The sequence below is a fragment of the Dermacentor albipictus genome, unplaced genomic scaffold (genome assembly GCF_038994185.2).
Source record: "Dermacentor albipictus isolate Rhodes 1998 colony unplaced genomic scaffold, USDA_Dalb.pri_finalv2 scaffold_146, whole genome shotgun sequence".
Taxonomy (NCBI): domain Eukaryota; kingdom Metazoa; phylum Arthropoda; class Arachnida; order Ixodida; family Ixodidae; genus Dermacentor; species Dermacentor albipictus.
In genome coordinates, this window is record NW_027225700.1 from 77,501 (window position 1) to 95,000 (window position 17,500).

At 52.8% G+C, this 17,500-nt stretch overlaps 2 non-coding genes and 1 pseudogene across 2 annotated transcripts; 2 read left to right on the top strand and 1 right to left on the bottom strand.

Annotated features, from left to right (window-relative positions):
* Positions 1-2,443: 2,443 nt before the first annotated feature.
* On the bottom strand, positions 2,444-2,616 carry LOC139053512 (U2 spliceosomal RNA; annotated as a pseudogene).
* An 11,283-nt stretch (positions 2,617-13,899) lies between these two features.
* LOC139053518 (small subunit ribosomal RNA) lies at positions 13,900-15,714 on the top strand. The gene has a single exon (XR_011510534.1). It is a non-coding gene; the product is annotated as a small subunit ribosomal RNA (ribosomal RNA).
* Positions 15,715-16,951: 1,237 nt separating this feature from the next.
* On the top strand, positions 16,952-17,104 carry LOC139053529 (5.8S ribosomal RNA). Its single transcript, XR_011510543.1, has one exon. It is a non-coding gene; the product is annotated as a 5.8S ribosomal RNA (ribosomal RNA).
* Positions 17,105-17,500: the final 396 nt, after the last annotated feature.

Below are 17,500 nucleotides of genomic sequence, written 5' to 3' on the forward strand. Positions count from 1 at the left end.
TAACAGCAGAGCGTGTTCATCAGATATGCCAGGGGTGACGTAACGCAAGGCGTGAATCGAATCTAAGATTGAAATGGCGTTCTGAATTCTTTTGGTTCCAGATAGAACAAACAAAAATATATAAAAAAAGCATGTCATTGATTGTCATTCAAACCTCAAGAGCGCGTGGAGAAAGTGTTCCGGTTTACATTCGGCAAATCGAAATGAACGGCTAAAATTAACCTATCGTCTGGTTTCATGCGGGAGATCACGTGCGCACGCAAATTTCTTCGTACGGGAATTTTATGAAGTGAAGGCGGCTACAGATCATTTCCTTTGTCTAGTTCATGTTCGTAGGCGCAAATTGCAAACGTAATACTTGGAGGAACGTTTCCACTAATCTACAGGGGCTCTCTCATTTCTCCGATTGCTCGCAAACACATTGCATTGCTAGTCGTGACGTTTCACAGTGACGTTTCACCATGCCCGTCGAAGTTGATTACCAGTACCGCGCCAGCGTCGACCGGCCGGCGAAGCGACGAACTCAGCAGCGCATGCGCGAGGCCCTACAACACCCCAACCGAGCTACCCTGCTTATCGGAGAGAGCGAGTGCGCGTGAACGCGGGCTCGTCTGACGATCTGGATTAAAGAAAAAAAAAAAGTGTGTCCGAGATATTGACAAAGACAAGTGGTCGCTGTCGCTCTGAGTCTTAGCGCGTTATAGAAAACGTGGGATGGCGGTGCTTCCTCGAGGGTCTAAAAGTACAATCTTCGAACTAGCGCTCCCGGCGGAACGTGGAGCTAGCATCCTTCTTCTTGGAACGGTTTGCAATGGACTGCTTGAATGTGCCGACCACGCGTCACGGGTCGCGTATAGAGCCAACGTTTGGCAAGAACGCGTCTAGCACAACCGATCGCGGTTGCGATAACCCATCGTTGGTAGCGAAAAAAAGAAAGAAAGAAAAAAAAAACACCTACCCGCAGCTTGTTAGCAGTAACCGTAAATGTGGTTCTAAATATAGGTTCGCTGGTCACTGAAACTTTCTCATAACGCACACCACTGTAGTCCAAAAAGAACAAAGCACGCACAATGGATATGATACAGCCGTCACCGCATGATTTCGCGTTTTCCTTATTGCATTACTTTCGTGGGCATGCGCGCTAGGGCCACGCAGGCCAGGAGGCAAGGGGAAAAATAAATAAGAAATGATACGCGATCCTCAGCATTGACTTGGCTGATGTGGCACTCGCATTTATGTTCTTTACCTTAGGCGAGCGCAACGCGCCAACTGAACTCCAATTTCCCATAACGGAAATTCGTATTTGGCCATTTGGTTGTATTTTTGGCTGATGTTCGCGTTTTTCGCCCGAGCATGCGCTTCACTGCGCCGCTCGTTGCCCCTTCAATGCGGCTTCACTGCCCTGCAGGCGTGTTCTGCGTCAAGCCGAACCACCAGGCAAAAAGCCTGGGCGCCGCCATCTTGTTGAGAGCGGCGCCGGGGACACAATCGCGCCTAGCTCATTGAGTTTTCCCCCAAAACTGAACGAAATAGCCTTATTTAAATGAGAAAGATGCCGCGAGTGCCGCAACGAAGGACCTTAAGGATTACCGAAGGGTAACTGAGGGCGACGCGACGAGCTTTGGAAAGAAGAATGATGGGTGTAGCGCTACGGGGGATAAGAATAGAGCAGATTCGGGGGGTGAGCGAACAAACGCGAGCTAATGACACCTTAGTTTAAACCAAGAAAAAGAAATGGGCGTGCGCAGGGCATGCAATGTGGGGGGAAGATCATCAATTAAGGGTTACCGACTGAATTCCAAGAGAAGGGAAGCGTAGCACGGGGTGGCGGAAATTTAGGAGGGCAGATTAGATTAGGAAGGGCGCAGGCACTAGACGGCGACCGTGACCGGGCTTACACGTGACCGGGGTGCTTGGAGAATAATGGGAGAGGTCTTTGCCCTGCAGTGGTCGTAGCCAGCAGGATGATGATGACGAAAAGGTAGCAACAGGTATTCATAACATACAGGTTGGAAAGCTGAGGCACCTCTGAACCCTTGAATATATTTCGCCACACTTGGCCATACGACAAGTTTGTTTTCGAGGCGCTCGGTCCCACTGCAGCGAAAATGTTGCCGGAAATCGGGCACTCCATTTTTGTTTCATAGGGAACCTTTCTTCCACTAGGGCAGCGGATTTTCGCAGGGCGAGCTTGCTGTCGTTTACGGATCAAAGCGATAGTGAACTCCAAAATGCAGTGTTGGCTTTGAGTGGGACTTACATTGATTGCAAAACCCACGGCTAATCACCCTTCCCCCCCCCCCCCCCCCAAGTGGCTCATTACAGCAGACAATCGTTCAGAAACACCGTCATCGTTGCGTATAGTATGGGAATGGTGCGTGTCACGTGAGTGCTCGCTTCGAGCTTGTGTTCTTCATTTTGATTGAATGAAGTCTCACCTAAGTGAGCGGGGGCCGATCCCGGAGGTAGTGCAATACCGGGCCGACCTGCGGCGGAGGTGAAGCAGGCTTCAAGCACTCCGCCAACTTCCAAAAATAGGTTTAATATCGTGGGTCCATATAGAACCCGTATCAGATATTAAGCTGATAAGAACAGATACTACACAAAGAGAAGTTTATTTGCTCTCGTACAATAGTCGTGTTCTTATACAATAGTCGTATGTTCTTATACAAACAATAATACATTTAATTACTAGAATGCAAAAAAAACACAAGATATATACATATAGAGATGGTCTTATGTGTACATGCAATGTGATTTATACAATGAATACAATGTGAACGTGTGTTACAATGTCAACACTGTATTACAAAAACACTAGTGAAATCCTATTTGCAAGAATTATATAATGTTTAGGATTGATCCATTGTTTTAGGTAATCCTTTAAAGGCTTAAAGATCAGTATCCGACAATTGGAGTTGTCACTTTATCATTTCGTATCAACCAGAATCTAGTATGCCACTTTTTTAGAAACGCTTGCATGCCATTGCTCTCTAGGTCATCATTTAAAAAATTGCACATTATTGTTCTTATTTTCTTTAGTACCGGGTATGCAGCTTTTTGTGGTTTTCGCGTGATTTCCGCTTTTCCTCTCCGTTTCCACAAACAAAACATAATTACTATGGTTAGCAATTTTTCAAAATTATTTTTATTCCTGTACGGTTTACTTAGTTTAGTTTTAAAGTAGATCGAGGCCAATTTCCAGATTATTTTTGCAGGAGGACAGCCTTTGAAAGCGTGTTGCTGGGTTTCCGACGCAGTGCAATTTGGACACCGGTCCGTCTGTGTGATTCCGAACTTTGCTAAGCGTGCTTTTGTCGGTAAAACAGCCCATTTTCTTCTCCATTCAAAGTCCTGGATTTCCCGTGGGAGGTTAGTAGCACTCCAAAACTTCCATTTTTGGTTAGTGGTCTTGGTTGTGTCTTCGGGTTTCAGTTCTCGAATGGCCATCTTATAGCTTATGTCCATGGGTTTGACGTCTTCGACGGAATTTTCTTGGCAAATTTCTTCTATTGCTTTTTTTGTAGTGATTACTGTTTTGTAAAATTTTGCCGGGATTTCTGATTTTGGGCCATACCATTTGATGTCCGTAATATGCTGGTCCAACGTGCTTAACCAATAACGTAAGACTGGCATTCCTCTGTACTGTGGTCCATTTATCAATGTCATGACAGTTTTCGCGGCCAGGGTTTTTGCTATCAGGGCAACATTGGGTATACCCAAACCTCCTCTCGATGCTGGTAACCTAATAATGTTCTGGTTTACAGGAGCTGGTTTATCATTCCATAGGTATCGTCCAATGAGAGTTGTTATTTTACTGGCTACTAGTCTGGGCATGGTCGTGACTCTCGCCACGTAAAAGGCTGGGGCGCACAGTTTCGATCTAACCGATGCTGCTTTTTCCAGCAGACTCGCCGGCCGGTGTATCTCTTGCTCCACGAATTGTACTGCTTTTCTTAAAGGCTCATCCCATGTTTTGGCTATGATGTCTCCTGCTTCAAACCAAATGCCAAGGACTTTAACTGCTTCGACATTTTGTACATCTTGTATTGTAATGCTGCCGGGTGGGCCAAAGCACAGAGCTTTGCTTTTCTGGTGGTTTATTTTGGCTCCGGATGCAGTCGCATATTCTTCAAAATTGCTCAGAAAGGCGTAGTAGCTATCTTCATTTTTCAAAAATAGGGAGATGTCGTCCGCAAAGGCTGCTATTTTGATTTCTTGTTTGCCTGGTAATGGGAAACCCCTAATTCTGCTATTGTGTTCCACAGCTCGTAATAGGGGATCCAAGGATAAGACAAAGAGTCCTGGTGATAGGCTGCATCCCTGCCGAACCCCTCTAGTCACTACGAAAGTTTCTGTAACAAAGTTATTGATTTGGATTTCACTAGTCATACCATTGTATAAGGTTTTGATAATGTCAACAAATGCGGTCGGAAGTCCAAATTTTTCCATGGTGTTATATATGTACTGATGCCTCACGCGGTCAAATGCTTTTTCTTGATCCACTGAGATGAATATGCCTTTACACTCTTTTTGTTTTGCGTATGCAAATGTGTCTCTGGTGGTTATAAGAGAGGCATAAATGGATCTTCCGGGGACTGATGCTGCTTGATAGTCGGATATCACCTCAGGTAGTATGTCGCTGAGTCTGTGCGCAAGCAACGTTGTTCCCACTTTGTAATCAGTGTTGAGCAGTGTTATTGGTCTCCAGCTGTTAACGTCTAATGCATCACTATTGGGTTTAGGTAACAGTATGATTCGTCCTTTGGCGAACGATGGTGGTTTTTCTTTATGTTGAATGAGATGATTCAGGGTTTGTACTAGTTTCGAACCAATTACGTCAAAGAAGGTAAAGTAAAAGCCGGTCAAAATTCCGTCCGGACCAGGTGCCGATTTGTGTGTCATTTTTTTTAGTATATTGAATACCTCTTGTTTCGTTGTTGGTGCACAGAGAAGCTCTTTGCTTTCGTCGCTTATTTGGGGGAGGTTACCTAATAGTTCGGGGATGCTGTGTTGTTGATTTGGGTGTTCTTCTTGCAAAATTTTTTGAAAATGTCCTAGGAATTCTTCAGTGATGAATTCTAGGTCTGTGGAAATAGTACCATTATTTAGTCTTATTTTATCAATCCTTGTGGGGTTTCTGTTACGGATGGGATACCGTGTCCTGTCCTCCACGTCGGCCGAACGAGCATTCTGGTTGTCGATTTGTGATCTCTCAAAATCTTTGGTTTTTGTCAGATGTGCTTTATATTTGTGCCGTAAGCAGTCTACATACTCTTGCATACAGCAAGTCATATCTCCTCCCCTCTCAATAATTCTTATTCTTCTGAGGATTTCGTTAAGGTTTTTGGTTTGTCTTCTTTTTCGATTTTGACCAGCTTCAATGAGAATTCGTTTCCATTCTTCTTTTAGGTCATCCCACTCTCCATTGTTGTTCTGCTCCAAACTTGTTTGTAATCGCCGTTTTATCCAGTCAATGTCCTCTTGCTCGTGCAGCAAATTAGGGTCCATACGCCATAGTTCTGTGTGGTATGGTTGTCCTTCCATTCCACGAAGATAGAATAATACCGGATTATGATCACTAAAAGGTTTTTGTCCCGTTGGTCCTTGTATTGTTCGAATCTCCACAAGGTCCTTTAGCAGATACGGTGATAAGTAAACCCTATCTAGTCGGCTTTCTGTGTGCCCACAAGTTCTTGTACTAGTAAACGAAGCACCATGGGACCAGACCCACGCATCGGACATGTTGTGGTGGTCAAGCAAATTTTTTAGCTCTTTCGCGTGATACGTTGAACGTCCACGTCCAGGGCCTCGGATATCTCTGTCGCTGTCGATGACGCAATTGAAGTCGCCGACTAAAATACTTTGCGAATGACTAGGTATGTAGTCCCATAGTTCACGGAAAAAGTCATTAGTTAAACTTCTAGTTACAGGTGCATAAAGATTAATGATACGAGTTTTCCGACCTCCTAAGTAAAGATCTACATATACCACACGCCCTTTTGTGTCACCTGAACAAAACGCGCGACTGCGGTACCTATTCGAAATGAAAATGATACCAGTGCCGCAAGCTTTACTGTTTGTTAAAGAGAAATAACCATCAATACCATGTAGCTCTTTGAAAGTCTTTACGTCCTGTGGAGTCCTAAAGTTCGTTTCCTGAAGGAAGAGGATGTCGATTTCTTGTTCTTTGGCGAATCTTATTAATTGTTTTTGTTTGTCAATGTTCCTAATACCTCTAACATTGTATGACATACAATGAAGTGTAGCCATTTCTCTGATTTTAGGTGATGATTAAGTCAATTGTCAGGAAGAAGTGAAGGCATATAGGTTGCTATAGCATTAAGGCATGCTACAGGCAACCATGTGGTTAATCTCTCATGTCTTCATCACTTGAAGAGGACCCTTCAGCCTGTTTAGGCGAGAGTGTCCTAGGTTTTTTTGAGTGTATCCTGAGGGTTACGTCACTATCACTGCTCGTGATGCGACGAGATGTGCTTGGGTGATGAGGTTCTGTATCGCTTGATTTGTCCTTGTCGAGGCTATGCTTTCCTTCTTTTGTCCTTCTGTTAGATCTCGATCGTCGTCTTTCTTTCTTTTGTTTTGATCGATCGTCATGCATTCCGCTAGGGTCTGGTGTGTTTGCAATCGGTTTGGCTGCTTTTCCTTTCGGTGAAATTGTTTCAGGAACCGTGTGGGCGTCGCTTACTGTTGTGGTAACTGACGTAGGTTCATCACTTGTGACTGGTTTCACTGTGGTTGAAGACTCCTTGGGAGTTGTATGCGAGCCCTTTGCCGTTGTGGGTTGGTCTTGACTGTTTTCGACACTGTATTTTTTCTTGCAACGTAGGAGTTCTTTTGCATCTTTTTTGTTTTCATCAGCTTGAGAGGCCGAAGACTGCGATGCCGATGTTGGGGCGTCCGATGTGACGTCATCCGTTTGGGTTGGAGACACCTCAGTGTCTGTTGTCGTGTTGTCAAGTTCTTCAACATCTACACTATCAGATGCGGTACGACTAGACTGATCATTTGTTTTGTCCATGTCGCTGGTATCGCGTGCATCCCAGTAACTATTTGGACTTGTAGCCCTTGGCATGGTACGTGGTTTAAGTACCTCTAGGTTAGATTGAAGAGGCTCAAGTTTGTGCAAGGTGGGGGACTGTATGGTTTCTCGGAATAAACTCGCGGCATCGGAGGATGGAGGTCCACGGGCCGCTGCCAGGTAGGATTTTTTCCGGAAGCAAGCTTTCGTGGCATGTTGTCCGCCACACCGTTTACACTCTTCTACACACGTTTCTGTTTCGTGGCCGAATGTGCCACAGCGCTTGCAATATGGTGATGTGCACGCTGTTGCCATATGCCCATCACTGCCACACCTTGCACAAACCCGACGCATGCCACGGTATTCAAACATCACGCGGTGGCTCTGAATGGTCATGAAATTAGGCACTGGCCTACTCATTTCCATCCTGACCACTCGAATGCCGTTTAACTTGTTGTGATGGCTGAGGACGCTGGAGTGCGACACACCCTTTACTTTGCCATATGGCTGTAGTGCGAATAGTAGGGCCTCGTCGGGAATGTACATAGGAAGTCTATATACATTCACAAACGTGGTTGGTGGTCCCACTGCTTCTACTGGTACCTTTACGTGATTAACTCGAAAACCCTCAGCCACCATCAACCTGGTTGCCTGTGCGGTTGTGCGCACGCAAACGAGGAACTTCGTTCCGCCCATGTGTTGGAGTCCCAACACACTATCATCGCCTGCCGTTAGTTCGATTGCATCTATAAGGTCATCAACTGACACGTCACCGTTCGGTGCATTAAACAGAAAACAGTTCTCCCTCAGGGGGGTCTCACGAGTGATGGTGTCCTTCTCGGGGGCCATGGCCGTAGAGGCGCTGGTTGCCACCAAGGTAGGAGGCTCGCCCTTGTTGACAGATGGTGTGCAGATGGCGAAAGACGCCTCTGCACTCTGGTAGCTTGTAGTCCTGTTGTGGTCGAGGTTCAGCGGGAGCTGCTGGTACCTCGGCCGTCCACGATGCTTGCAGAGGGCCGCGAAGAGGTCCTTGCAGGCTCCTGGGTCATTGGTGGTCCGCCGGGTCGCTGATGGTGTCCCAGCAGCAACCCACGGCAGCTCGGCTCCAGATCAGTGGAGCCCAGGGGCAGCTCACTCCGTGTGAACCGAGACGGTGTCCCCGCGAGCCAGGGCCAGATTCCGGTGGGCCGGTCCTGGAGGCAGTGCAGCCAGGGTCCAGGGCCCGATGTGGGAGGGCCGATCCTGGTGGTGGTGTGACAGCAGGCCGGGTCTGGGTCCAAAAGGGCCAGTCCCGGAGGCGGTGCAGGAACGGTCCTCTGCCGGGTCCCGGAGGTGGTGCAGAACCGGGCAGGTGGGTCCAGGATCCGGTCCGGGCCCCGAAAACAGGTCTCGTGCACACTCGAACGGGCACACTTGGGACCAGGGGCGGTCCCAGGTGCCGGGAAGACCAGATACTAAATACTCACACTTTGATCTTAGCCAAAAGGCCGAGAAGCGATGTCTTTCACTTCACTCCATTGTACCACTGCCTTGTGGGTGCCCTGGCGACATTGGTAACCTCAGCAACAGCGTGGGCAATCTTATAAAACCCAGCCCGTCTAGAGACTCTATGCTCTCTATCTCGCGAATCAACTCGCGACGCCTCAGTCTTTCACTGTTAACGAAACGCCGTCGCGTAGAAACGAGACCCGAGCGCAAGCTTGTTCGCAAGGCAAAACCAACGAAGGCAACCTCGTAGAAAACGGAACAGGCGAGCGGAAAACACGCGCAAGGGGAATGCTTACTTCCGTCTGAATGCGACCGCTCAAGGCGGCTTTCTTTGAGGCCTTCGTTTCAAGCCCGTGCGCAAGTGTAATACACTACGCGCATTTCCCTCATTTCCTTTTATTTACCGCAAGGCCCACTGAAAGTTTTCATACGGCACAGGCCGGGACGGATTGCAACGTGTCGATTCGACCGCTAGAATTAGGTAGCGCGCCTCATGTACGAATGAAAGAGAATGAAAAAAAAAAAATAAATAAATATAGAAAAGGCTGCGCACTCCTTCCAACCGGAAACATAGAGGGCAGGAAGATCGCCATGTGGAGCACAGGTGTTGTTAAAAAAGAAAGAAAGAAAGAAAGAAATAGCGCTACCCCATCATCTTTACCGTGTGCGTGTATACACACACACGCACACATATGCACGCGCACGCACGCGCGCGCGCGCACGCACACACACACACACACACACACACACACACACACACACATACGCACACATGCTAGCATAGCTTAAGCACAGCTGGAAAGCTCAGCCTTGCGCAAGAAAAAAGGACCACGCCCTTTCGCAAGCCCCTTTGAAACTTTTAAATGAGAAACATGTGTACAGCGAGGTCGTTCGAAACTGGCGCGAAAACGCATCCGCGCCATCTGTGTGCGGAACTAGGAAAACCTACGGCCTTCGCCATACAGAAAGAAAGGTAGATGGCGCGAGCTAACGCTCCGTTGCATACTAAGAACGAGAGCTAGTGAATAATGGCAGAAACGTCTTGGGAAGAGAGAAAAAAACAACAACAACAAAAAAAAAGAAAGACACGCAAGTTGTTGGCTCGCGCAAGCATTCTATTTTACAGCGAGTAAAGAGCATAGCAACTTCTCACAAGAGCAGCAAGAAAGACAAGAAGAACGTGAGAGAGGGGGAGAAACAGGCGCGTTTCTTTGGAATGCAGAGCATGCTGCACACACTATGAAGTGCCAAAGAGACGGGGAAAGCAGATGGCGCGATTGTGTATGTCCTCAAAGCTTGAAAACAATTTCTAAACTACAAGGTGTGCCGAAGTCCGCCTACTCTCATCAGGTTGCTCCCGCCTCCAATTGCATTTAAATTAAAATTACAGTCGCCTCAGAGGCAGAGAGAGAGAGAGAGAGAGAGAAAATGTGTACACTTGCTTCGCGCAGCTGCACCCGTTCAAATTTTACAGCAACAAGAGCACTCCCGCAGGCACAAAGTCCGCTGCCGCGTCCGCCGGGGCGGAATGCACTCGCTTCCGTAAATTGTCGTGCGGCAGACTGCTGCATCGTAGCACACCTGAAACCGCGCAGACGTCAGCGATCGCCGCGAGATCGCTGCGAGCGCTAAAGTCCGAAACCACGTCCGCCGGGGCGGCGGGAGCTCGATACCCCTTCACGAAACTTCTGCGTGTACACCGCCGCACGGCCACGGCGGAGTCGCTGGCATCCTGCGCGCAGTTGCATTGCGTCGCGCCGGGAATCGTTGAAGCCCCACGCAGACGTCGGCGTCGGCCCCGACCTGGCTGCGAGCGCTCGAAGAGACCAAGTCCGAAGCCACGTGAGCCGGGGCGGTGTGAGCGCGACTAAGTCCGAGACGACGTCAGCCGGGGCGGCGTGAGCGAGACCAAGTCCGAGACTACGTCAGCCGGGGCGGCGTGAGCGAGACCAAGTCCGAGACTACGTCAGCCGGGGCGTCGACTAAGTCCGAGACGACGTCAGCCGGGGCGTCGAGCACGCCGCGGTCGCTTTTCCCACTCTTACTCGAAAAATGGCGAAGGGGCCGCGCTAGCGTGCCTTGAATCGGTGAGCGGCGGTACCGCGGCGATCGCGAGAGCTCAAATCGGCCGTGCCAAGGCCAAATATTGGCGCTCGGCTCGGCGCAGTACGCCGCCTTGTCGCACGAGTACGGCCCCGTGGAGGTCTGGTCACTTATCGCTGCTCTTATAAGGGGCCGTACCGCCCTGGCCGACGTTGTACCGTAGTGCCGTTTTCGGCTTGCGCGTGTTCGTGGTGGTGTCCGCGCACCGCTCCGCACTCGAGAATCGTGCCCACGACGACGCGAGCGCTCGGAAGAGACGCAAGTCCGAAACCACGTGAGCCGGGGCGGTGTGAGCGCGACTAAGTCCGAGACGACGTCAGCCGGGGCGGCGTGAGCGAGACTAAGTCCGAGACTACGTCAGCCGGGGCGTCGACCAAGTCCGAGACGACGTCAGCCGGGGCGTCGAGCACGCCGCGCGCGCTTTTCCCACTCTTACTCGAAAAATGGCGAAGGGGCCGCGCTAGCGTGCCTTGAATCGGTGAGCGGCGGTACCGCGGCGATCGCGAGAGCTCAAATCGGCCGTGCCAAAGCCAAATATTGGCGCTCGGCTCGGCGCAGTACGCCGCCTTGTCGCACGAGTACGGCCCCGTGGAGGTCTGGTCACTTATCGCTGCTCTTATAAGGGGCCGTACCGCCCTGGCCGACGTTGTACCGTAGTGCCGTTTTCGGCTTGCGCGTGTTCGTGGTGGTGTCCGCGCACCGCTCCGCACTCGAGAATCGTGCCCACGACGACGCGAGCGCTCGGAAGAGACGAAAGTCCGAAACCACGTGAGCCGGGGCGGTGTGAGCGCGACTAAGTCCGAGACGACGTCAGCCGGGGCGGCGTGAGCGAGACTAAGTCCGAGACTACGTCAGCCGGGGCGTCGACCAAGTCCGAGACGACGTCAGCCGGGGCGTCGAGCACGCCGCGCGCGCTTTTCCCACTCTTACTCGAAAAATGGCGAAGGGGCCGCGCTAGCGTGCCTTGAATCGGTGAGCGGCGGTACCGCGGCGATCGCGAGAGCTCAAATCGGCCGTGCCAAAGCCAAATATTGGCGCTCGGCTCGGCGCAGTACGCCGCCTTGTCGCACGAGTACGGCCCCGTGGAGGTCTGGTCACTTATCGCTGCTCTTATAAGGGGCCGTACCGCCCTGGCCGACGTTGTACCGTAGTGCCGTTTTCGGCTTGCGCGTGTTCGTGGTGGTGTCCGCGCACCGCTCCGCACTCGAGAATCGTGCCCACGACGACGCGAGCGCTCGGAAGAGACGAAAGTCCGAAACCACGTGAGCCGGGGCGGTGTGAGCGCGACTAAGTCCGAGACGACGTCAGCCGGGGCGGCGTGAGCGAGACTAAGTCCGAGACTACGTCAGCCGGGGCGACGAGCACGCCGCGCGCGCTTTTCGCACTCTTACTCGAAAAATGGCGAAGGGGCCGCGCTAGCGTGCCTTGAATCGGTGAGCGGCGGTACCGCGGCGATCGCGAGAGCTCAAATCGGCCGTGCCAAGGCCAAATATTGGCGCTCGGCTCGGCGCAGTACGCCGCCTTGTCGCACGAGTACGGCCCCGTGGAGATCTGGTCACTTATCGCTGCTCATATAAGGGGGCCGTACCGCCCTGGCCGACGTTGTACCGTAGTGCCATTTTCGGCTTGCGCGTGTTCGTGGTGGTGTCCGCGCACCGCTCCGCACTCGAGAATCGTGCCCACGACGACGCGAGCGCTCGGAAGAGACGGAAGTCCGAAACCACGTGAGCCGGGGCGGTGTGAGCGCGACTAAGTCCGAGACGACGTCAGCCGGGGCGGCGTGAGCGAGACTAAGTCCGAGACTACGTCAGCCGGGGCGACGAGCACGCCGCGCGCGCTTTTCGCACTCTTACTCGAAAAATGGCGAAGGGGCCGCGCTAGCGTGCCTTGAATCGGTGAGCGGCGGTACCGCGGCGATCGCGAGAGCTCAAATCGGCCGTGCCAAGGCCAAATATTGGCGCTCGGCTCGGCGCAGTACGCCGCCTTGTCGCACGAGTACGGCCCCGTGGAGATCTGGTCACTTATCGCTGCTCACATAAGGGGGCCGTACCGCCCTGGCCGACGTTGTACCGTAGTGCCGTTTTCGGCTTGCGCGTGTTCGTGGTGGTGTCCGCGCACCGCTCCGCACTCGAGAATCGTGCCCACGACGACGCGAGCGCTCGGAAGAGACAGAAGTCCGAAACCACCTGAGCCGGGCCGCGGCGGGAGCTCGACGCCCGTCACGCAACTTTGGCGTACAAGCCACCGCACGGCCGCGACTGAGTCGTCGCCACCGTCCGGCTGGCTGCACTATAGCACGCCGGGAACCGGGAAAGAACCGCGCAGAGGTCGTCGTTTTGCCGCGGCGTTGGCGCGAGCGCGCGAAGAGACAAAGTCCGAAACGGCGTCAGCCGGGGTGTCGAGCACGCCGCCCGCGCCGGTCGCACTCGTGCTCGGAAACGGCGAAAGGGCCGCGCTAGCGTGCGGCCCCGTAGGGGCACAGAAAGGCGATTGTTCTGGAAACCGCGCTGTCCATAGGCGAGAGATTGCCGTTCGCGCATTCGGTCGACGCGCTGCGCTTTCACGACTTCGGCATTGCGCTGCCGACGTAAGCTTTCCATCTCGCTCGCGGCGCTGCGAGGCGGCACGATTTTCGCCAAACGCTCGTCGAAAGTGGCACGAGTACGGCCCCATGGAGATTTGGGAACTTATCGCTGCTATTATATGGGGGTCCCAGAGAGCAGTCGCCCCCAAAAGCGACCTGGGTGTTTGATATGCGGCGGGCTTCGTGCCCGTCAAGCGTGTCCCCGGTATCGCTCCCGTGGATCCCACAGCTGACGTCTGCAGCCTCATCCGCTTGATGCGTTAGGGGCTGGTTGTCGGACGACGCTTTCTCCACGATATCGAGTTGTGTTCCGCATCGTCCTCGGACGAGTCAAATGCGAAAGCGCCGAAGGCGCGGGCGTGACCCGTCGCCTGGCGGCTTTGCCGTCTCGGCTACGTTGCAAGTGTCGGTCGGTCCACCTGTGCTGCGGGCTCAAGAGAAACCGCAAGCCGTGATCGAGTCGACACAACCAGTCTATCGAGAATGTTGCGTGCTTCTTGCCGCGTGGCGATACCCGGCCCTTCGGGGAGGGCGCCGTAGCGAGCTCGAACGCCGTCGTCTCGGACTGTGCAAAGTGCTACTCTTTGCAAGAACGAAGCGTGCTGGGGCGCCTGAAGGTGGCCTCGGCATCGCAAAAACGGCGTCCGGCCTGCTTGACAGGCGGGACGCGCAGTTGAACGATTACCTGGTTGATCCTGCCAGTAATCATATGCTTGTCTCAAAGATTAAGCCATGCATGTCTAAGTACATGCCGAAATAAGGCGAAACCGCGAATGGCTCATTAAATCAGTTATGGTTCCTTAGATCGTTTCTTCCTACTTGGATAACTGTGGCAATTCTAGAGCTAATACATGCAGTGAGCCTGAAGCCCTTTGGGCGACGGGTGCTTTTATTAGACCAAGATCGATCGGGTTTCGGCCCGTATTGTGTGGTGACTCTGGATAACTTTGTGCTGATCGCATGGCCACGAGCCGGCGACGTTTCTTTCAAGTGTCTGCCTTATCAACTTTCGATGGTAGGTTACTTGCTTACCATGGTTGTTACGGGTAACGGAGAATCAGGGTTCGATTCCGGAGAGGGAGCCTGAGAAACGGCTACCACATCCAAGGAAGGCAGCAGGCGCGCAAATTACCCACTCCCGGCACGGGGAGGTAGTGACGAAAAATAACAATACGGGACTCTTTTGAGGCCCCGTAATTGAAATGAGTACACTCTAAATCCTTTAACGAGGATCAATTGGAGGGCAAGTCTGGTGCCAGCAGCCGCGGTAATTCCAGCTCCAATAGCGTATACTAAAGCTGCTGCGGTTAAAAAGCTCGTAGTTGGATCTCAGTTCCAGACGAGTAGTGCATCTACCCGATGCGACGGCTCGGACTGAACATCATGCCGGTCCTTTCTTGGTGCACTTCATTGTGTGCCTCGAGAAGGCCGGTGCTTTTACTTTGAAAAAATTAGAGTGCTCAACGCAGGCGAGTCGCCTGAATAAACTTGCATGGAATAATAGAACAAGACCTCGTTTCTGTTCTGTTGGTTTTTGGAATACGAGGTAATGATTAAGAGGGACAGACGGGGGCATTCGTATTGCGGCGCTAGAGGTGAAATTCTTGGACCGTCGCAAGACGAACTACTGCGAAAGCATTTGCCAAGAATGTTTTCTTTGATCAAGAACGAAAGTCAGAGGTTCGAAGGCGATCAGATACCGCCCTAGTTCTGACCATAAACGATGCCAACCAGCGATCCGCCTGAGTTACTCAAATGACTCGGCGGGCAGCTTCCGGGAAACCAAAGTGTTTGGGTTCCGGGGGAAGTATGGTTGCAAAGCTGAAACTTAAAGGAATTGACGGAAGGGCACCACCAGGAGTGGAGCCTGCGGCTTAATTTGACTCAACACGGGAAAACTTACCCGGCCCGGACACTGGGAGGATTGACAGATTGAGAGCTCTTTCTTGATTCGGTGGATGGTGGTGCATGGCCGTTCTTAGTTGGTGGAGCGATTTGTCTGGTTAATTCCGATAACGAACGAGACTCTAGCCTATTAAATAGGTGCGGGGTTCCCAGCACCTTACAACCTTCTTAGAGGGACAAGCGGCTCCTAGCCGCACGAAACAGAGCAATAACAGGTCTGTGATGCCCTTAGATGTCCGGGGCCGCACGCGCGCTACACTGAAGGAAGCAGCGTGTCTTTATCCCTGTCTGAAAAGACTGGGTAACCCGTGGAACTTCTTTCGTGATTGGGATAGGGGCTTGCAATTGTTCCCCTTGAACGAGGAATTCCCAGTAAGCGCGAGTCATAAGCTCGCGTTGATTACGTCCCTGCCCTTTGTACACACCGCCCGTCGCTACTACCGATTGAATGATTTAGTGAGGTCTTCGGACCGATGTCCGGCGCGGCCTTTCGGTTGCGCCGGTCTGTTGGAAAGATGACCAAACTTGATCATTTAGAGGAAGTAAAAGTCGTAACAAGGTTTCCGTAGGTGAACCTGCGGAAGGATCATTACCGGATTGTTCGAGGGTGACGAGCGCCATTGTTTCTACCCCGTGTGGGTGAAGCAGCTCGCTGCGCCCGACGCTTTCCGCCGCTGGCCCCGCTTGGACGCGGGGACGGCTATACCCGAACATGCCGGGGATTGCCCGAATTTCGAAGGGCGCCCCGTGCCAAATTTGTTGCGCCCAGTGGACGCCGGCTGCAACCTTGGACGGTTGGCTTGGCCGCGCCCGCGGGTAGAAACGGCGTAACGCACACTGTTGGGTGGGCTTTCTGAAGTCCGCCTCGGCACTCTTGCGCGGAATGGGAGTAAGACGACCCGACCTGCTGCTCTTGCCCAGTACGAGGGGAACGGCGAAGCGTGCGGTCGGTCAAGGAACTGACGGTCGAGAGCTAATGCCGCTGCCGCTTAGTACACACGGAACCGTGGTGCGAGCGCTCTCCCGTCCTCCGCGGCAAACGCTGCCGAGTCTGAAAAGGCTGGCGGCTGCCGGTCGCTTCCTGCGGCGAGTGTGGAGTAACGACCCGACTTTGTTGCTGCCCAAGTACTAAAGGAACGGTGCGGCGCTCGGTCGGTCATGGAACCGGCGGTATTGAGGGTGCGGCTGCCAAGTACGGAAGGAACCGTGGCCTAAAGCACTCTCCCGTCCTCCGCGGCAAATTCCACCGCGCCCGAAAGGGCCGGAGGCTGCCGGTCGGCTCCCGCTCGTGACGCGCGAGGTGTCGAGTTCGCGGTTCAATGCGACGACGTCTGCAGGCTATTTGCCCGCCGCCGAGGGAAAGGCGGCGTTGCTGCGAAGTACCGAAGGAAACGCGGCTTTGCTACGTCGGAAGCGTTCTGCGGTTTGCGGACTTGTGCGCTTTGGGAAGGCGCCGCACGTCGAAAGAGGAAGTACGGACAGACGAGGGACTGTAATCCCGTATTCGAACGCACTTGCGGCCAGGCCCTTGCTGGCTTCGTCTTCCGCCTCAAGTAGACTTGTTGTGGCTCCGGCGCAGAGAGCCGTCCCTGGCACTGGCCGAGTGGCTTTGGAGAGCTGCGCGAGTACGCGCGCGCCAAGCTCTTGTCTTTCGTCTCGAGTAGGCTGTTGGATCAGCAGCGGTCATGCGGAAACGCGTGACCGCCGAACGAAAGAGCGAAACAGGAGTAGCGCACGCCGAAAGGCGCTCTTCGAAACCACACACAGGGAGACGCCACGTGCCTGAAACACTGGTTGTACTGTACTGAATTGAACAAACTATTTTTCACGACTCTAAGCGGTGGATCACTCGGTTCTCGGGTCGATGAAGAACGCAGCCAGCTGCGAGACTTGGTGTGAATTGCAGGACACACTGAGCACTGATTCTTTGAACGCACATTGCGGCCTTGGGTCTTCCCTTGGCTTCGTCTGTCTGAGGGTCGGATCACATATCAAGAGAGCCTTCGGCGCACAGGGAACGTGCGTCCGTCGACTCGTTTTGACCGCGTCGGCATCATGGACAGTACGTTGAGCGCTGAAGCCACGCGCCAGCAACCTCACGAGAAGGAGACGGTGGCGAGCCGTCGTGCCAAATCTTCGAAGAGACGGAAACGAGGCATTACTACTGCAGCGTGACGAGTGCGCGCCTCTGGCAAGACCGCCGCAGGATGGAGTCGGATACCTGCAGGGAAAGAGCGGTCCAAGCTCGAGGCGCGAACGTCTGTTGCCTTGTAGCGCGCACCTTTGCGAGAGAGTCGGAAGCGATCGCAATTTGCGTTGTTTGCCTTCGGAGTACGTCGAGCTCCAGAGCTGGTCGCTCGCTCACGTCACCGCAGCTG